Consider the following 23107-nt stretch of genomic DNA (forward strand, 5'->3'; position numbering starts at 1 on the left):
GTGACATAACTTTTATTCTGGCTGACATGGGTATTACAATTATCAGATCATCAGTGATATCAAATGTGCAGTGAGTCAAATTTGATATGAATAAACTTTCTAATGATATGATGTTTCAAACTTTCATTTGCACTGTAGTTCACCATAACCTTTACTGGCTTCAGGTTGATTAGGTTATTGATAGCTAAAGTCATTTCTTCAGAGAATGCTGCTGGAATCGTAAACACACCCCAATATTTAAATTATAAATTGTATAGATACTCTAAGGCTACTCAAAAGATCCCAAATAACAGCTAGGTAAATTTCAACTTATCAGCTGCCACAAGTATAGACACATCAGTGAGGGGATACTCCTACTATTCTGGTACATTTATGAGATTAAAACCAGCCATACATTGCAAAGTACAGCGTCCGTCCCAGATGATAGCCAGTCAATATTTATCAAGCTTCTCTAGAATGAGACACAGAAGGCTGAGAGCTAAGAGATCTGTCCAACTTCTGCCACTATCAGCTATGTGGTTTTGGGAATGTCACTTAATGTCTCCTGGCCTCGGTTTCTTCTGCTGCAAACTGGGCAAGATAATCTGTGGTCTCCTCCAAAGAATTTCCCTGCTCAGTTAACAAGGTCATGGTCATTTACAGAGAAGTTTCATTTTGGAGTCCATGGGAGGCCATAACATAAAATTTCATAATTTCAAGCACTTTTCTATTTTAAGCATCATTATGTTTGAGGGAAAATAGTCCCAAATGTGTTAAACTAATTCTTCTTAGCAACTTTCTAACAGTCCCCAAATTTATTCAAATTAAGTAGCAAATTGAGACATCCTAGAGCAGATATACATTTAGTTTTAAATTGCTGCCTTTATATTTTACATATCATTGAATTTTCAAATAATACAATTAGCAAAAGTGCAAAAATATAAGTGAATTGAATTTAAACTGTGAAGCTAGAGGGATAGAAGTTTTTAATCACTAGATGTTCCATAGCATAACTGAATCAAGTTGTTTATGATAATTTTATTACCTCAAACCTCTTTTTTATAGAGTTATTACATTTTCTCATGATGTATGATATCACACTTTCAAAGCCCTTTCAGTAATTGGAGCTCCATGAAACTGGCTTCTAAGGCTCATTAATGTGAAAAATTATCTTAAAAGTTAGGTAAATGTAGTTTCACTTTGTTTTAGAACTACCAACTATGAAAGATATTTTCTATATCTTTGACAGTATTTCTGATTAAAGGTCACTCTTTTTTGTCAACATTGTATCTTCATGAAGTTCATTTACATTAAACCTATTTGTAACAGGATAGATTTAATTTTTCAAACTAAAAATGTGAAAGTGTTCATTTTATCCAAATTGTAAAATTTGTTTCAGAAACCTGACAGCAGGGATATTATCCTTGACTGCTGTTTAGAATCACCTAGAGAATTTGGAGAGAAAATAATTTACATATGGCTGGGCCTACCCCAGAATATTTAAATCAGAAACCCTAGACATGGGAGTAGGTATTCGTATATTTTAAATGCTCCCCCAGGGATGTGCAGTCAGGACTAAACTGCTGGCCTAGAGTAACTTCTTATCTCATTGGTGCAACAGTCTCTGTTGCATTTTACCATTGGCATTCCCATCCCGATGCCTGCTCCACCACAATGCCCTCTACTTCTGTTTCTAACAGTTTTTCAAAATGCTTCTGAAATAGCTAGCTTTATTTTCTCTTCCTTTATAACAGTTCTGTAGAGTTGGCAGCACATGTATTATCCCATTTGAAAGCCTTGATTTGCCCAAGGGAGCACAAATAATAAGTGATAGGGCAAGAATAAGGATTTAGGCATTCTTATATCAAGTCTAGTGCACTTCCTGCTGTACCACACTGCCTTCCATGCTTGGAACCCAATGTTTGACTTTAATCATTCCTTGTCTGCACACAAAACTATAATTTGATATTATCCAAAGAAAATGCAAAGAGGGGCAGGGTGCAGTGGCTCGTGCCTGTAATCCCAGCACTTTGGGAGGCCGAGGTGGGCGCATCACCTGAGGTCGGGAGTTTGAGACCAGCCTGACCATCATGGTGAAACCCCATCTCTACTAAAAATACAAAATTAGCTGGGTGTGGAGGCGCATGTCTGTAATCCCAGGTACTCGGGGGGCTGAGGCAGGAGAATTGCTTGAACCCAGGAGGCGGAAGCTGTGGTAAGCTGAGATGGCCCCACTGCACTCCAGCCTGGGCAACAAGAGCAAAACTCCATCTCAAAAAAAAAAAAAAAAAAAACACACACAAAGAGGAAAGAAAGGCGACTCATGTTGTGTGTAGTTGAGGCCCACTGACTACCTGTATTCAGCCCATGATAATTCCTTCAAGGGCTTTGGCAAGACGTTCAATGTTTAATTATAGACATTTTATCTTACTAATGATGAGTCATTTTAATAATCAATTCACTAGCTTTTAGCCAATTATCATTTAGTTAAAGAATAGCAGCTAAAATTATGCTCTAGTCTGTTTTTCTCTTTTACTTTGCCCCCTTGTTTCCAAACTCCTCTTCCTTAATTAAAACAATTCCCAACTCTGACAGCTCTGGCCCCCACATCTAGAAAGAAAAACAAGAACCTTTACATTCCTGGCAACATATTTTAAATGTATATAATTAAAGCAGTAAAATTAAAGAAAAAAACATATAAGAAATGTTTTCACAGCAAAGTACCTTGACTTCAAGATCTGCTAACATAGAATTACATTAATTGTCAGTGATTTTGATTTTCATAAATCAATCCAAAATCTCAACATGTTTTCCTCAACAATAGATTTATATTATTTTGCTTGAATAATCCAAATAATTGTTTAAACTGCCTATTTCTCTTTATTTCTGTATAAAAGTCATCCATAACAATATCTCAATAGTGTAACTAACTCAAGAGATTTCTAGGGATTAAAAAACAAATCATATTTTAATTTGAAAAAAATTATATGTGATAAAGAAGACTTACAGATTAATTCTCATTTATTGGATAGAGGTAAGCTAAAAAATGAACATCTCTGGCCATCCAAACATAGCAGAAAGGGGGCGAAAAATTTCCTACAAGCACTACATAAATTAGCGTGGAGTATCAATGAAGAGTAGAAATCATGTGCCTAGTTCCAATGCTTCTCTATGTTGCCTTAGTTTCCTCATCATCTATGATACAGGGATAATAAAAGTTTTTGCTACACAGAGTTGTTGTGAAGATTAAATGAAGTCATGTGTATAAAAGCCTTGTAACTGCCTGGCACACTGAACAAGGGCTACCTACCTCAGTGTAGGTAGGACTCGTATTATCAGATTGTCGGCATTTGGCATTTTTAATTCTTCTTTCCTAATTCTTGCTCTCTCCAAGGTTGCTTCACAGCCAGAACTTTTGTTTTCAAACTCTGAATTCATTATAGGTACATAAACTTACATTGAAGAGTGACTATACTTGTTCATAAAGCCAATATGTAAGAGTCCTAAAAGTGGACGATGATTTAAATGAAAGAAACCTCATTTATCGGAATGACTGGATTCGTCGGACAGATGTGCAGAGCATTGCTCCACTGAAGATAAGGTGATTCTTAAGATGTCCCCAATGGTTTCAGAACTCCTTACCCTAAGCACACAGACATACACTCATACTCTATCCCATACCACACAACACACACCAGAAAACACACATGCACACATACATACACACCTCATACACCAGGCAACACGCACACACATACACACACCACCACTACCATATACACACACTGCCAAAAACTTTTGTAGCAATAAGAAGGGAAAAGGCTGAAACTGGAACACCTAGGCTTGTGGCAAAATTTTAACAACATCTCTACTAATTTAGATTTATATTTCTTCAGCCAATATTAAACACTCTTCAAGACACATTCTTTCATTTGATACTGACTTCAATCTGTGTCTTCCCTCTTCAGAATTCCAGAACCCTTTGACCCTATAATAAGGCCTTCTGACCTCCAGCCTCCTGGACAGAGACTTTTGACTATCCATAAAAAAACTTGTGAATGACTTGAAGGTTATGAATGCTATCTTAAATGCTTTACAAACATTATTGAATTTAATCTTCACAATTAACCTTTTGAGGACTATTTAGTGAATGAAGTGAGTTTTGAACTCAGGCTGACTTAGATTGTACAAGCCCACATTTCTACTCCTGCCTCAGCCTCCCAAGTAGCTTTGACTACAGGCATGCGTATCACCATGGCCCAGCTAATTTTTGTATTTTTGCAGAGATGAGGTTTCGACATGTTGCCCAAGATGGTCTTGAACTCCTGGGCTCAAGCATCCTCCCGCCTCAGCGTCCCAAAGTGCTGGGGTTATGGGCATGAACCACCATGCCTGGCTTAAAACAACAGCTCTCTTAAACATGACTTGAGTTATTCCAAATTAACCCACTAAACAGTGGGAATAGAATTTCCTGCTTTGGGACAGAAAACAACTTGATACTTCGTACCCAAACACACAACTCATTCAAATCCTATAATATCCGTTTCTTCCAAGCAGAATGAAATCCTATCAGTTGTAGCTCATATCTTCTTTTATTACATGAGATGAATAAAATAGATTTGTACGTTTTTAGGGATTTAAAGTCTAGCAATAGAATTATAGTCTTTATACCTTTTGACAATGACCCTGATACTGCATAAATGTCACCAGTGAATGGAAACTAATTACAGTTCTTCCAGGCTAAAAAGCAGCAGCTGAATACCACTAATTATGCAATGAAGCTAACAATACAACTAAAAACACTGGCAATAAATGTATTCACAGGGAAGACAAATAAAGAATAAATGCAGCAAATCAACCATTGTAGAAAAAAATGGCAATTGCTGAAATCTTTCCACATTACACAAAAATTTTAAATAATCATTTAAAGTATTCATTTTGTTATTATACAATGATTACTTCTATCTCAGCACAAAAGTAATTTTCATAGCTGACACATACCCCCAAATGCCCAAATGCCTCTTTAACACACATTGATAACTGTGAGTTTAGAATTAATGGAGATATGCCTTGGCTCAGATGGCAAACAGCTAGAGTTGACATTCAGTTATACCAATAATCACAGACCAGTTTCTAAGATCACAGTTATCCAAATGATTGAGAAGGAAAAAAAATGAGATTTTGTTTGGATTTGGGAGAAATAATTGCAATTCAACTTTGTTAACCTGGCCAAGTTATTCTTCCACACAGACTTCTATTCTAGTCAAATTAGATGCTACATAAAATCCTAAGTATTCAATTGGGACCGTATGCCAATTTTATCTTTAATATGGTCTGATTCAGGAGAGACTAAGTGGAGAAAAAGAAATATTGTTAATTTGAATATAAACCTATCATAGCTGGGTATCTATTTGAAGAGTGCCATAGGCATCATTGCCGTTGTCTGGGAGCATTTGCCCCAGAGTGAGTGTGGGATGAGAAATGTGAATCTGCTCTTACCCCACCTGGGCTCAGTTTTCCTGTGTCTCTTGAGCATCTCACTTGTTATGGACTATTTAAGGGACTTTCAAGGGTAATTTGGTAAATTTAACTTCGTGTGATTTTTGCCTTACATGCCCTTTTAGAATCTAATTGTAAGGAGATTATTAAAACTGAAGGTGAGTTTCTCTATAATAATGTATATTTTATGTAAAGAGGCTGAGGATTTTGATATAGTCTTAATAGTTTGAGCTTGGGGTAAGTACTAAGCTCTATAGAAAGAAATTTGCATATGTTTGTAATATTTTAGTGGAAGAATAGATAGAAATGATGAAACTAATATTAGCATAAGAGACGGCAAACTAAGTGTTAGGCCTAACTCTGAAATTAATTATATGTGACCCTGAAAAGTCACCTATAGTTTATTTACCTTACAAAATAAGGAAGTGGGAAAGAAAGAAACAAAAGAAAAAGTGAGGTTGGAAGAACCCAACACCTTTTTTATGTCACTGGGAGTAAACAGTTTCTTCTTATTCCAAAACCTGAATAATAAAGAGCTACCTCCAAACACAGTGAGGGGTCATGGCAGACCCTTAATGGACAAGCATAAAACAGTCATGACTCCATAGACTGGGAAGATCAAAATCTCTTGGACTTTATGCAGAGGGAAGTGGGGCTTCGAAAGAGCATAAAATTATGAAAACAATTAGCTACAAAAATGAGTATGTGTTTTGAATAAGTAAAGCTATTAAAATAAGTTACAAATTTTAAAAGTTCTTGAAGGACAAACTAAAGATCAACTTTGAAAATAAAATAAGACCGTTATTTTGCTTGCAAGACAAAGAAGAGCCTAATAAATCAAGAAACAAATGTCGAGGGACTCTCAGAGCTGAACAGCAAAAGAAATATCTTCTATATTGGGGGGAATTCCTAGACAACAAGTTCTGATTGGTTAAGGACAGCATGGCAACGTCCTTAGAACTGTTCATTGTACCCCCCATTGCAAGAGACCCAGTACAGTTTCAAAGAGGCCAGGCATCTGTGTTAGGCACAGGGTCACATGGGAGGAACTTCCACATACTTACACTTAGGAGTTGGTAAAACTTTCCTATAACAATACAAATAGCCTTGGTTGTCTTTCATATGATGATTATTTTGTAACATAAATTCTAAAATCAATATTTTCTCAATTTTATTTTATAATTAAAATCAATGATATGGATCAGTTGCACAATAATATGAATAGACTTAACACTACTGGACTGTACACTTAAAAATAGTTAAGATCATTAATTTTATGTTATGTATTTTTAGCACAATTAAATTTTTAAAAAATTTTTAATAAGCAACAATAATTTAGAAAAGTTTCTTTCAGCTTCACTATTCATTATTGGTAATGTACCTTTTTAGGATTGTTGTGAAATTGGGCCAAACTGCTATATAAGTGAAGCTCTTTTGAGTTTGGCTGTGCAATAAAACACATAATAATAATAATAATAATAATAATAATAATAATAATCTTAAATACTCCAGATTGTTGACTCTTTTTAACTAGTTTGAAGTTGATAGTCTCACTGTAGCTGTGCATAAGTTTGATTTTATTTCCACCTGTGTCAATATTTATGTCAAAATGCCAAGAAATCTAAATCTTTTTCCAGTGTTTTCATATGCTTCATTCCTCTTCATTAATTGGATTATCAAAAATCTAAAACCCTATTTATTATCTCTACCTAAAATGTGTCTCTTCCCATAAATCAATTACTGCTTTGGATGTGGTTTTTTAAATATCATACTTTATTATTTTTTGTTGTTGTTGAGATAGAGTCTCACTCTGTAGCCCAAGCTGGAATGCAGTGGCGTGATCTTGGCTCACTGCAACCTCCACCTCCCAGGCTCACAGGCTCAAGAGATTCTCATGCCTCAGCCTCCCGAGCATGCACCACCATGCCTGGCTAATTTTTTTTTTTTTTGGATTTTAGTAGAGACAGGGTTTTACCATGTTGCCCAGGGTGGTCTCGAACTGCTGAGCTCAGGCAATCTGCCCACCTTGGCCTCCCAAAGTGCTGGGATTACAGACATGAGCCACAGCACCCATCCAATTTTGTTAATATTCCATCTTTTGCTGAATATCCTCTTAGCTCCCTAAAATTTAAATCTAAATATGATGAAAGAAGAGTTTATTGAATCATTACAAAACATTCTTCCAAAATGCATTTCAAATGGAGTATTTGATCTTTATAAATTATTTTGAACAAAGTTTTTCTTTTTTTAATCTACGTAGTGTTTTGGTTTCTCTTTCAAGTGTCCTTATGTCATTAAAAACAAGTTGCAAGGCACGAACCACTTTAAAGTTCAAATCATCCCATTACCCACAGCCTCCAAAGACAATCTAAGTTTTCCCTATCCAAGCAAAGAATGAGAAATGGAAAAAAGGACAAAACTGTCCACTGAAGTAGTCCACAGCCTCTAAAACTGTGGAGGTGGCAGTGCAGGGGGAAGAGAGGGAAGCCGCCAGATGATGGGGAGTGAGTGGCTCTGGCCTCAGATGCCAGCACCTCCCGCTGAGCAGAGTTAGCACCAAGATTTGGGAGACAGGAACAGGGTCTTTCTCCCTGATCTTTGCTGCATATAGCACCCTGGGAAAATGACTTTCAGGCAGCTATGGCCTTTCAAAGGGAGGTTCCTGAGAAAGGAAGAGACAATTAGCTATAGTTTTTTAGTAATAAAAGAATTCACCTTAAAAGCTCCCAGTTTCCTGCCTTTGGAGGGTAAGAGTCATCCTGGGATCAGAGCAGTCTCCAAGGCCTCACCAGACCCTGCTCAGCAGATTTCCTTGCTCGCTATAATTGAACAATTTATGGAAGTATCTACAAACCAAGTAACTATATCCTGCTAAACCCATATAAATTGTATCCCAACTCAACTCCCCCTTAGCTGAATGCAAAAATGCCCGTAGCCATTTAAATACCACCCAAGAGGAAGAGAATTTTCAGAGGAGTCAGAATGAGATGTCAAAAGTTCTTAATCAAATGCAGGCTAATTGGCTTACTTTTGCAAAATAGTTTTAAATGTATGACCATATGAACCCATTCCTAGGGCCCTTCTGGAGACCTGAATGGGACCAAGACAAGTGAGTGACCCTGAAACTCAACCTTTGTATTCACAGTAGGACCTCCTGCTTCAGACTCTAAGCTTCTGGAGATCAGGAATTGCATCTTTTCTATTTCACATACCCAACTCCTCACACAATGCATGATGCAAGTGGGAATCTACATAAAATATCTGATGGATAAATGGAGTAGCATTGATGCATATGAGACCCAGTGTTAACCAAAGGAGGCAATCAACTCCAAGATCAACTGCCAAGATGAAAACCAGGACCAAGGAAAGCTTCTGAGATAAAATGATTTTTAAGATTAATGTAGTGGATATTTCCAGTTGTTTTTTATACCCTTCATCTGACTTCTCCTTCCTAAATTTGAGAGTTAGCCATCAGTTGAGTTTTGTGAGAGGTTGTACCCTGCCACTAATTACAGAAACAAAAAAGGCCAGCTACCTGCTTTCCCGGACTCTAGGAGGTGAAGTTAAAAGAACATGAACTAACCTCTGTCAATAAGATACAACTACCAGGGAATTGCATCTGGAGTTAATGATCGAATCCATTCTAGGAATGGCAAGAGCATCTAGCGTCCAATGGCAGAGGGCCAGCCATGGTGGGCTGTCTCGGAGGCATGACGTGGTGGTGGTACCAGGGCCAGAATTTATTCTCTAGAAGCATCTCTCAAGATGAATGGCTGTACAGAAACATATTTAACCTCTCTTCATTTGTCTGCATGACAACATACTCGACTGTTTCTTCCTTGTCTCCTTTGAGGGCATACCAGCGTGTTGTCCTCCTGTCTCTCTGACCATTTATCTGTCACTCCTGAAGGCTCTTTCTGATCTCCCCGGCCTTTAAGTGTTAGAATTTCAAGGTTCATCATTAGGCTCTCTTCTTTCCTCATTCTGTAATCATCCACTGTCAATCTCTTCCACCCCTCTCTGCTTTAGTTCCAGCCATCATCATCTCTAGGCAAGACTATCCCAGGAATATCCTTCCTGTCACCCCACATTACCAACTTCCACCCAACCTCTAAAATCCAGTGGCTACACTGAAACCAGAATAATCTTGCCTAATGGCAATCAGATCACCTTCTGTGTAAACCCCTCATTGGATTCCCAGTACCTTGGGATAAATATCAAAATTCTTACCACTTGTGATGGTTAATACTGAGTGTCAAGTTGATTGGACTGAAGGATGCAAAGTATTGTGTCTGCGAGGATGTTACCAAAGGAGATTAACATTTGAGTCAGTGGAAGACAAAGAGGTAGACCCACCCTCAATCTGGGTGGGCACCATCTAATCAGCTGCCAGCGCAGCTAGGATAAAAGCAGGCAGATGAACGTGGAAGGACCATGACTGGCTGAGTCTTCCAGCCTTCATCTTTCTCTCATGCTGGATGCTTCCTGCCCTTGAACATCAGACTCCAAATTCTTCAGCTTTTGGACTCTTGGACTTAGAACAGTAGTTTGCCAAGGGCTCTTGGGCCTTCAGCCATAGACTGAAGACTGCACTGTTGACTTCCCTACTTTTGAGATTTTGGGACTTGGACTGGCTTTCTTGCTTCTCAGCTTGCAGACGACCTATTGTGGGACTTCACCTTGTGATTGTGTGAGTCAATAATAACTCCTTAATAAACTCCCTTTCATACATACATCTATTCTATTACTCTGTACCTCTAGAAAACCCTGACTAATAGACCATGGTGTATAAAATTCTACATAGTCTTGCTTCTGCCTAATTCTCCAAACTCATAATATGATGTTTGTATTTGGTGAACCAACCCAGCTCCTCTACCCTGACCCTCCTTTCATCCAACTATATCTTTTCATAATTCAAATCTCAGTTCAAGTATAACATCCTTCAGGAAGTGAATATTTTCCAACTGTCCCACTCTCCCCATGCTCAAAACCTGGAAGCTGTCATTGACTCTTCATTTCCTCAATTCTTTATTTTATCATCTGGTCTCATCATTCTTCCTTGATAATTTTCACCTGCATCTTCACTTTATATTCATACTGTCAACATGCTAGTGCAAACATCATGCTTTCAGAAATAAATTTTTATAATTGCTTTCTGCGTGCTTGAGGCTCTCCATCTCACTGTGCATCCCACATACTCCTGCAAAATTTAGAATAGATCCAAAAAGTAAAGTAAAATATTCATAATATTATAAGTTATAGTGATAAGTATAAGGGAACTTATCAGAGTTCTTGAGTATATTAAAAGTCAGCTTCTCAACCTAATCATCTTAGTTCATCAGTCTGCAATCAATGTACCTAAATAACTTCATTGCCCAAATGTTTCCGATATAAATTACAACTTTTTCTAGAAAAGTGTGATTATTTTCTAATTAGCATAACCTGCGACTCTCATCTCTTCTCCCTTTTTCAAATTGCTCTCACATTTTAGAATGTCGTCATCTTCTTTTGACTGTAAAAATGCAATCCATCTACATGTGGAGCCTCACTCAGCCCAATTTGCTCATAACTTTCAAATGAGAGAAAAATTGTAAATGAAAGTGATGCCATTTCTTACTATCTACCACCAAGGGGCAGGATGGCAGAGGTAAGATCAAGAAATATTCAATGCATTGGAAAACATTATAAAATCTGCTCTATTTCTACTACTTTTCATAATATTCTCTCCTTTACTCCTAATTTTTAACACAAAACATTTTCTAAATGTAGCGCATAACTCTCAACTAATCCCCCCATCCTCTCTATTTAAAATATGTCTGCCTTTCCCCTGATAGAGATATGTAATAGGTCATTCTTTTTATTTTATGATTCTGCTTAAGTGGATCAATATGCTCTTTGTCTACACCTCCAACACACAAGCCATAAATAAATGCACAGCAAAGTCATCCTTAGGAACAAAGACATCAGTAAGATCACAAGTTTCAGAGTTTTATCCTCAGCATCTCTGTCCTATTTAAATAATCTTGTATTTCCACAGTTATCACTCTCTGGTTTAATTGATGCATCCGTGAAACTTACTGAGATAGAATAAGATTTCTTCTGTAGCTCGAATGGGATGAAAACAAATGCCTATTCTCATGCTATCTACAAGCAAATATTCTAGCTTTTAAGCAAGTACTCATGAGACCAGGGTGTGGTACAGAAAAGCATTTAATTTGCTGAGGGAATGAGGAGATGAACAATATAGTAGTTATACCACTTACATAGTCTTTTTTCCCTCCAGCATTTCATTATTAAATTTTCAAACCTACAGAGAAGTTGAAAGAATTGTATAGTATTCACCTACATACTTACTACCTAGAATGTATTTTGGTTTCGTATTTTTAGAATTGTTTTTATCATTTTCTATCCATTAATCTGGCTTAATTGGGGATGCATCTAAAAGTAGGTTGTATTAGAGATACCAATGCCCATCACCCTAAAACCCTTCAATACAACTTTTATTTTGGTTTTTGTGACATTAACAATTTATTATCTGTGAAATACACAAATCAGAAGTGTACCACTTGAGAAGCTGTGAGAATGCATGCAACCCAGCAACTAAACCACTGTCCATCACCCCAGCAAGCTTCCTCTTGCTGCTTCTCAATTTCTACTCTCCATATACAGGGACAACCACTGTTTTGACTGTCTCACATTGGCTGTGACTAACATAGAACTTCATATAAATGGAATTACACAGTATTCATTTTTGCATAAGGCTTCTTTCACTCAGCATAATGTTGCTTTATGCATCACAAGAGCATTCAGTAGTATTCCACCATTATCATTGTATTTGTATAACACTTTTGTTTTTCCAGTCTCCTTTCCATGGCTAGTTTAGGGCTATTAGGGATAGCCCAAAACTATTCTTTTCACACTCTAATATAAGTCTTTTTGTGGATATTTGCTTTGGTTTTTTTCTGGGTAAATTTCCAGGAATAAAATTGCTGGGTCATAAGTAAATATAAGTTTAATTTAAAAAAACAAAAAGTTGCCAGAAATTTTTCCAAAGTGATAGTAACATTTTACACTGGCACCAACAATATATGAGTAGATCCAAATCCTTAGTAACGTGGTATTGTCACAGTCTTTTAAGATTTTAACTAAATCAAAAATAGCTTCCTTTAAATATGGCAAATCATACCACATTTTCCTAGGTATCTTCGTGAGCTAAATAACTAGGTTGAAGTGGTCTGGTATTAAAGATAAAACTGCAGTAACTACATGCAGTAATTTTATGATGTATCAAAATGATTGTTACTAGTTCATTTAAGCATGGACTGCTAAAATTTTCTGAGAGTTTAATTGCTGTTCCTCTCTCAACTGCAGCTCTTGAAAGACTGGTATTTTATTCTTTCTTATATCTCTACTATGTTTGTTGAGTTGATTTCAGCAGTTACATAAAAATTATATCCAGATTAATTATAGATGCAAAGTTCCAAGACAGCAAAAACCATGCCTGTTTATCCACCATTGTATTCCCAGTGTCTAGCACAGTGTGAGGTTTAGTGGTGAGGACTCCAGCTGTGAGAGTCCAGGAAGCACTCAATATGTATTTTTTATGAATAAATGATTTATTTGGCAGATAATCTAACATTTTTCCTCTAGTTCCTTATCTAGAATAATAGTGACTGTTTCTCAGGGTTCCTTTGAAGTTCGAGATAATATATGTAAAAGTATCTCACACAATATGAGATACATAGTACACACTCACCAAGTATCTTTTTGAACTACTACTTTTTATAACTGTAAGTATTATTATGAAATGTAGCTTGCTTTTCCCTTTTCTTTTCTGTAATTTATGAAATATCCAGTCTCACAGCTGGTGTCCTCACCACTAAACCTGATGTCTCTCATAAGTTCTGGTTCTATAGTCCCAAAGGACTGCTGCACATCTATATTTACATAAAACTCCCCATGTTTCCAAATTCGACATGTCTAAAACCAAATGTTCCCACTTCATTCCTAACGGAACCTATAATGGAACCACCGCATACCCAAGCAGTTACCAAACTTTTCCGACTTCTTTTTCTTCCTATAGAACTTTGTAAAATTCAGTGAACTCTCCCTACATGACACATTTATATTTTACTTCCCATTCCTCCTTTATTTTCAATGCCAGTACCCTAATCCAGGTCACTACTTACCTATGAATTGTACTTCTTGAAATGGCATCCCAACAAAGTTCCTTGTCTCCAGTCTCTCCCTGCTTTTAATCCATACACTTTGCCATGGTTAATCTCCCTAAAGTACTGCTATACTCATTTTACTCAGCCCTTTTGAGGAAGCTGAGGATCAGTCGTATATGTGGTAAGTGAGAGAGACGATCATTCATGTTTGTTTCTCATGGTACCATGCCATGTATATAATAGGTTTCTAGGTAACAAAAGATAGTCAGTGAATGATTCAAATTGTTCAGAAGCAAAAAAAAAAAAAACAACAACCAACCAAACAAACAAAAAAAAACCAGAAAGAAAATACTGAATTCTGACCAAAACCAAATTAAGTAGCTATCCCAATAAGTCACTTATAGTTAATGTTTTAAGTTACATTTCTTTATGATGTGGAAAAAGAAGGCAATTACAACATATACTTAAAAGTAATTATAAATTTGGGAGTGGTCATGAGAAATGAGGAAGGAAATAAGAAAATAATGTTCTGCTTCAGACAAAGCAAACAATATGTCTTAGGTAAAATAATCCAAAACACCTAGAAGGCAGTAATGACAAAAAAGACCTGGAGAAAAGAAAGGATAACAGATGATATATGGGCTTGCACTACAATGCAGAAACAGAAGGATGAAAGAAGAAAACAACTAATGTAATTTTGCTGTAAGCTCAGAGGATTCCTGAGACTGAGCAGAATTTCACCTATAAAGCTCTGGTCAGTGCTGGATATCATGGTATGTAATAATTGGAAAACACTGGAGGCATTTCCAAGGAAAGCAATAAAAGTAAGCCCAAGAATAGTTGGATATGGGCTGAATCTACACATTGCTTCTGTGCGCAAGTGGACTGTAAAATTCAGTCCCAACCATTTATTTCCATTAACACAGCAGCAAAGAACAGATCAACTTGAAGAATCAGTTTTGCAAACGTCTACATTTGTGTGTGTAAACTTATTACCTCTCCAAAAAGTCAGTATGTAGTCTTTTTTCAGAATTTAAAACCTAGAGGAGATGGGCCACCTTCCAGGTTTCTCTAGATATAAGACAGGTAAACTCAGATAGATTTTTGTTTCTAACGAACGTTTTTCCTGCTACAAGAAGTGGGCCAACCAGGCAAAATTAACATTAACAAGGAGAGAATGAGTGCATTGCTAAAAAAGAGGCACAGTACCTAATGGTTTAAAAAAAGCAGTTTTCTAGTTATTTGTTGGGTTCAATCCTAGCTCCACTAGATATTAAGCTATATTAACCCTGGGCAAATTACTCAACCTCACTGGACCTCAGTTCACTCAAATGAGACTGATGTCAGCACTTACCATCAAGGGAGGTAATAAGGATTAAATAAACGAATACAGCTGCTGCACTTAGAACAGTATCCAACATACAATTAGCATTTACTAAGTGTTAGTTACTACGTATTTTCAAACAGTAGGCTTAAAATAAAATGACAAAGAGTGGTGACGATTGGGGGAACCATTCAAAATTTATTGTCAGAAATTCTGGGTTCAAGTCAGAGCTGTAAGATTTACTTCTGTAAATCTTAGTGATGCCTTACTCTTGTTCTTTGTGCCTCAGTTTCCTTGGATGTGACAATATTTCGTTTCTTATATCAAATGATTGTTATGATGATCAAATTATATAAAATCAGGATTCGTATAAAAGACTATACAGGTTATTATATTATGATGATGATCATCACCTCACAGTACACGGTGCTTAATAGCTTTTCAGTAAATGTTGAAGTTAGATGAATCTCATGACAAACCAATTGCTTTCAGGTAATTATTTGAGAAACTTTTTTGAGGTAATTGTTAAAAAATAGAAAAGAGAAGACTTCAAATGGCTAACATAAAGCAATGCTTATGGGGGTTTAGTTTATTGATTGATTTGTTTTAATTTTCCAGATTATCTCTAGTTTCAATTTTTGCATATATCAAGTGCTTGTATATAAAATACACAAAGTTAGGGTACTTTATCTATTTCTTATCTCATTAAGAAAAGCAAAACAGGAGAGGGGAAAAGATGGTTGAATAGAAACAGCCCTGATCTGCAGCTCCCAGAGAGACCAACGCAGAAGGTGGGTGTTTTCTGCATTTCCAACTGAGGTACCCAGTTCATCTCATTGGGACTGGTTAGGCAGTGGGTGCAACCCACGGACAGCAAGCAGCAGCAGGGTGGGGCATCGCTACATCTGGGAAGTGCATGGAGCCGGGAGACCTCCCTCCTCCACCCAAGGGAAGTGGTGAGTGACTATGCTACCAGCCCAGGACACTACGCTTTTCGCATGGATTTTTGCAACCCGTGGATCAGGAGATTCTCTCGTGAGTGTAATCCACGAGGGCCCTGGGTTTCAAGCACAAAGCTGGGCAGCTGTTTGGGCAGGCACTGAGCCGCAGGAGTTTTTTCATACTCCAGTGGCACCTGGAACTCCAGTGAGACAGGAGAACCATCCACTCCCCTGGAAAGGGGGCTGAAGCCAGGGAGCCAAGCGGTCTCACTCAGCAGGTCCCACTCCCACAGAGCCCAGCAAGCTAAGAACCACTGGCTTAAAATTCTCACTGTCAGCACAGCAGTCTGGAGTCAGCCTGGGACAATGAGTTTGGTGGGGGCAGGGGCAACCACCATTACTGTGACTTTAGTAAGTGGTTTTCTCCTGACAGTGCTAAGGAGACTGGGAAGTTTGGACTGGACAGAATTGCTCCTCTGGATTCCTCTTCAATGGGCAGGGAATCTCTGCAAGAAATCCAACAGCTCCAGTCGGGGGCTTACAGACAAAACTCTCATTTCCCTGGGACAGAGCACCTGTGGGGAGAGATGGCTGCAGTCACAGCTTCAGTGGATTTAATTGTTCCTGCCTGCTGGCTCTGAAGAGAGTGGCTTATCCTGACAAGGGGGTTTCTCCCAGCACAGCACACCAGCTCTGCTAAGGGACAAGCTGCCTCCTCAAGTGGGTCCCTGACCCCGTGCCTCCTGACTGGGACAGACCTCCCAACAGGGGCCAACAGACACCTTAGAGAGGAGAGCTGTGGCTGGCATCAGGCTGGTGCTTCTGTGGGATGAAGCTTCCAAAGGAGCAGGCAGCAATCTTTGCTGTTCTATCTACAGTCTTCACTGGTGATACCCAGGCAAACAGGGTTTGGAGTGGATCTCCAGCAAACTGCAACAGAACTGCAGAAGAGGGGCCTGACTGTTAGAAGAAAAACTAACAAACAGAAAGCAAATGTCATCCTATCCAAAGGTCATCAGCCTCAAAATCAAAGGTAGATAAATCCACGAAGATGAGGAAAAACCAGCATAAAAAACACTGAAAATTCCAAAACCCAGAATGCCTCTTCTCTTCCAAATGATCACAATGCCTCTCCAGCGAGGGTGCAGAACTGGAAGGAGCATGAGATGGACAAATTGACAGAAGTGGGCTTCGGAAGATTGGTAAAGACAAATTCCACTGAGCTAAAGGAGCATGTTCTAAACCAATGCAAAGAAGCTAGGAACCTTGATAAAAGGTTACAGGAGCTGAGAACAAGAATAACCAGTTTAGAGAGGAACATAAATGACCTGATGGAGCTGAAAAACACAGCGTGAGAGCTTCATGAAGCATAAACAAATATCAATACCTGAATTGACCAAGGAGAAAAAAGGATATCAGAGTTTGAAGTCCACCTTGCTGAAATAAGGCCTGCAGACAAGAGTAGAGAAAAAAGAATGAAAAGGAATAAACAAAGCCTCTAAGAAATGTAAAACTACGTAAAAAGACTGAACCTATGATTGACTGAGTACCTGAAAGTGACCAGGAGAATGAAACCAAGTTGGAAAACACACTTCAGTATATTATCCAGGAGAACTTCTCAACCTAGCAAGACAGGCCAACATGCAAATTCAGGAAATACAGGGAACACCACTAAGATACCCCACAAGAAGGTCAACCCCAAGACACATAATCATCAGATTCTCCAAAGTCAAAATGAAGGAAAACAAGTTAAGGGCAGCCAGAAAGGTTGGATCACCTACAAAGGGAAGCCCATCAGACTAACAGCATATCTTTCAGCAGAAACCCTACAAGCCAGAAGATGGTGGGGGCAATATTCAACATTCTTAAAGAAAAGAACTTTCAACCCAGAATTTTATATCCAGCCAAACTAAGCTTCATAAGCAAAGGAGAAATAAAATTCTTTCTGGACAAGAAATGCCAAGGGATTTCATCACCACCAGGCCTGCCCTGCAAGAGTTCCTGGAGGAAACACTAAATACGGAAAAGAAAAACCGGTACCAGCCACTGCAAAAACATACCAAAATATAAAGACCAATGACACTGTGAAGAAACTGCATCAACTGGTATGCAAAATAGCCACCAGCATCATGATGACAGGATCAAATTCACACATAACAATAAAACCTCAAATGTAAATAGGCTAAATGCCCTAATTAAAAGACACAGACTGGCAAATTGGATAAAGAGTCAAGACACATCCATGTGCTGTATTCAGGAAACCCATCTCACGTGCAAAGACACACATAGACTCAAAATAAAGGAATGGAGGAAAATTTACCAAGCAAATGGAAAACAAACAAACAAAAAAAAGCAGGGGTTGCAATCCTAGTCTCTGATAAAACAGACTTTAAACCAACAAAGAGCAAAAGAGACAAAGAAGGGCATTACATAATGGTGAAGAGATAACACAACAAGAAGAACTAAATATCCTAAATATATATGCAGCCAATACAGGAGCACCCAGATTCATAAAACAAGTTCTTAGAAACCTACAAGGAGATTTAGCCTCCCACACAATAATAGTGGGAAACTTTAACACTCCACTGTCAATATTAGACAGATCAATAAAACAGAAAATTAACAAGAATATTCAGGACTTGAAATCAACTCTGGATCAAGTGGACTTAATAGACATCTACAGAACTCTGCACCCCAAATCAACAGAACATACATTCTTCACAGTGCCACATGGCACTTACTCTAAAATCAACCATATGATTGGAAGTAAAACATGCCTCAGTAATTGCAAAAGAACAAAAATCATAACAGTCTCTCAGACCACCGTGCAATCAAATTAGAACTCAGGATTAAGAAATTCACTCAAAACCACACAACTACATGGAAATTGAACAACCTGCCCCTGAATGACTCCTGGATAAATAATGAAATTAATGCAGAAATCAAGAAGTTCTTTGAAACCAGTAAGAACAAAGAGACAATGTACCAGAATCTCAGGGACACAGCTAAAGCAGCATTAAGAGTGAAATTTATCGCACTAAATGCTCACATATGAAAGCTGGAAAGATCTCAGATTGATACCCTAACATCACAATTAAAAGAACTAGAGAAGCAAGAGCAAAAAATTCCAAAAGCCAGAAGAAGACAAGAAATAACTAAGATCATAGCAGAACTGAAGAAGATAGAAACACGCAAAACCCTTCAAAACATCAATGAATCCAGGAGCTGATTTTTTGAAAAAATTAATAAAATAGATAGACTGCTAGCTAGACTAATAAAGAACAAAAGGGAGAAGAATCAAATAGGCACAATAAAAAATGATGAAGAAGATATGATCACTGACCCCACAGAAATACAAACTATTCCTATCAAGCTACCACAGACTTTCTTCACAGAATTAGAAAAAACGACTTTAAATTTCATATGGAACCAAAAAGAGCCCATATAGCCAAGACAATCCTAAGCAAAAAGAACAAAGCTGGAGGCATCATGCTACCTGATTTCAAACTATACTGCAAGGCTATGGTAACCAAAACAGCATGGTACTGGTACCAAAACAGACATATAGACCAATGGAACAGAAAAGAGACTTCAGAAATAACACCACACATCTACAACCATCTGATCTTCAACAAACTTGACAAAAAAAAAAAAAAAAGCAATAAGTAAAGGATTCCTTATTTAATAAATGGTGCTGGGAAAACTGGCTAGCCCTATGCAGAAAACTGAAACTTGAACCCTTCCTTACACCTTATGCAAAAATTAACTCAAGATGTATTAAATACATAAATGTAAAACCCAAAACCATAAAACCCTAGAAGAAAACCTAAGCAATATCAGTTAGGACATAGGTATGGGCAAAGACTTCATGATGAAAACACCAAAAGCAACTGCAACAAAAGCCACAATTGACAAATGGGATCTAATTAAACTAAAGAGCTTCTGCATAGCAAAAGAGACTATCATCAGAGTGAACAGATGGCCTATAGAATGGGGGAAAATTTTTGCAATCTATCCATCTGACAAAGGTCTAATATCCAGAATCAATAAGGAACTTAAACAAATTTACAAGAAAAAAAATACAACCCCATCAAAAAGTGGGCAAAGGATATGAACAGACACTTCTCAAAAGAAGACATTTATGTGGCCAACAAACATATGAAAAAAAGCTCATCATCACTGGTCATTAGAGAAAGGCAAATCAAAACCACAATGAGATATCATCTCACACCAGTCAGAATGGCGATCATTAAAAAGTCAAGAAACAGTTGAGGCTGGTGAGGCTGTGGAGAAATAGGAACACTTTTACACCACTAGTGGGAATGTAAATTAGTTCAACCACTGTGAAAGACATTGTGGTGATTCCTCAAGGATCTAGAACCAGAAATACCATTTGACCCAGCAATCTCATTACTGGGTATATACCCAAAGGAATATAAATCATCCTACTATAAAGACACATGTACATGTGTGTTTATTGCAGCACTGTTTACAATAGCAAAGACATGGAATCAACCCAAATGTCCATCAATGATAGACTGGATAAAGAAAATGTGGTACATGCACATCATGGAATACTATGCAGCCATAAAAAAGTATAAGTTCATGTCCTTTGCATGGACATGGATGAAGCTGGAAGCCATCATTCTCAGCAAACTAACATAGCAACAGAAAACCAAACACCGCATGCTCTCACTCATAAGTGAGAGTTGAATAATGAGAACACATGGACACAAAGAGGGCAACAACACACACCAAGGCCTGTCAGGGGCTGGGGGTCAAGGGGAGGGAGAGCACTAGGACAAATATCTAATGCATGCAGGGCTTAAAACCTAGATGACGGGTTAATAGGTGTAGCAAACCACCATGGCACATATATACCTATATAACAAAAAAGAAAAGCAAAGCAAAATAATATGTAAAGTTACTAAACTTAAATAATATTCCGTATACTATAGGTCAAGCTATAGATCATACATTTCATCTATTTCAGAGGCGAGAGATCAATGGATAACATCAAAAATGTATTAAAGTCAACAGATTCAATTTATTTCTCCACAGGCCTCTTCTGGGACTGATTGCAAGGAGTGAAATGGACTAATTTTAGAATAAGCAACTCTACTATGGAACTTCTGAAAAAAAAGAGCACTTTTTAAATTGCAGCAAAATATTTTTTGATATAAATTTGTGCCTGGCTTCTGCAGAAAACAGTAGACACATATAAGGTATTGCTCCAAGAACAGACTGCAAATGTGGACAAAGGAAATGACTTATATATATCCACAAGGGACACATTTTTAAGGCAGTTGTCAGAGGAGAAAGAGGAGAAGCACGTGAAAGGAGGGCTTCCTGATGACTAAATTATATGTATGTTTCTGTATGTCTCATTTCATGGGAACTACCTCTACTTTCAAATGATCATTTCTTCCCAACATTTCAATCTATATATCATTTCTCTTTGTAATGAAAAGCATGTTACTTTTCTAACTTTTGGCCTAAATACTAAGAAATAAAAATTTATTTAATGATCCATTAGACCCACTTATTTCTGTATAGTGGCACCAAAGAGATATTTTATAGAACACATAGTTCTGTTTCTTATGCCATTAAACACAGGAGGTTATTATTAACAACAATAATACTGAAAAAGTTTGTTGAGTGCACACTATATGCCAGACAAATGTGGTATAGCTTTTTACAATTACATGGCATTTTTATATTTATTAGTGCATTTGATCCTTATAACAATTTTACAAAGTAAAACAGACGTCATTATCCCGATTTTAAATTTGAAAAATCACCACAGGTAACACCATACTTAATAGTAAAACTGTAGCAGCATTCCCATTACAGTCAAGAATAAGAGAAAAATGTTGCTTTTGTCATCCTTATATAGCACCGTTGTGAAATTTCTAGCTAATGAAGTGTAAACACTGCAAAGGAAAAGAGAAAAATTATTTTCTTTGCACGCAGCATTATTGCTCAATTTATACAATTCAGCAAAATTACCTTAAAGACCTGAACAGAAAAAAGAAAAACATTGTAGCTGTTAGGTTTGCATATGGCTGCAAATGATAAGACAACTGTAATAGGCAGTGGCTTACACATGCAAAAATTATGCTCTCAAATAAAGGGTGTGGAGGTAGATGACAAGGCCACCAAATCCTTAGGGAGCTAGCTTCTTCCAGGTTTCTACCCTGCCATTCCTAGGGAGCCTGGTCAGGTTGGCTCCTGGATCTCACCATCACTGCATTCCAGACAGCAAAGCTTAAGAATCACTGTCCAAAAGTGACATATTGCATTCTGTCATATCCCATTGGCCAAAATTTAGTCACATGGCCACACTGAACGTCAAAGGAGGGTAAGGAATGTCTTTATCCAAAATGGCCATGTGTACAGCTATAAAAAAAAATCCAGAGTTCTGTTAAGGAAGAAGGGGAGAATGCATTCTAGACATCAACTAAAGTCATGCTCCCAATACAGTTCAAAATATCCACAAAAAAAGGAATTATGAGGGAATGAAGTTAATTAAAAAATGCACTAGAAACTATAAAACCTTGCAGAAAAATTTTAAATGTTTTAAATAAATGAAAATAAAGATTATGTTCCTGGATTGGAAGACTCAGTAATGCAAATATCTAAATTCTTCCCCAGAGATCAACCAACAAGTGGTGTGCGATTAGAACAAAATTCCGAAGAAATTATTTGGAATTTAACAAAATGATTCTGAGGTGCTAGAAAATAAGTAAATGACAGTAGGTGAGAAAACTTAGGGAAAAAAAAAAAGGCTAGCCATCGACTCAGTCTATCACATTTTACAGCATACAATAAAGTTACAATCATTACAGAAGTATGAAACGGCACAAGAATAGACACCAATAACAATAAGCATGATATTAAATCTAGAGATAGGTAATTATTTACAAAAATTTAGCAAATGATAAAACACTGGTGGTACCGGTATATGATGATGAAGTAGCAATATGATTTTTCAAAACATAGTCAAACATTCAAACATCTAATTCTATGCCTAATTATTTATTTGACCTACCAAAGGTGAAATGGTTCTCAACTCTTTCCTCCCAGTGGCTAAATCCCAGTGGCTAAGACCTCAGGCTCTGGGCCTAGAAAAGGCTGAAGTTTAAATGCTGCCTCTATATGTTGGCTGCATAACACTGAGGAACATCCTTCCC

Source organism: Hylobates moloch, unplaced genomic scaffold (assembly GCF_009828535.3).
Source record: "Hylobates moloch isolate HMO894 unplaced genomic scaffold, HMol_V3 SCAFFOLD_3, whole genome shotgun sequence".
Classification (NCBI taxonomy): Eukaryota; Metazoa; Chordata; class Mammalia; order Primates; family Hylobatidae; genus Hylobates; species Hylobates moloch.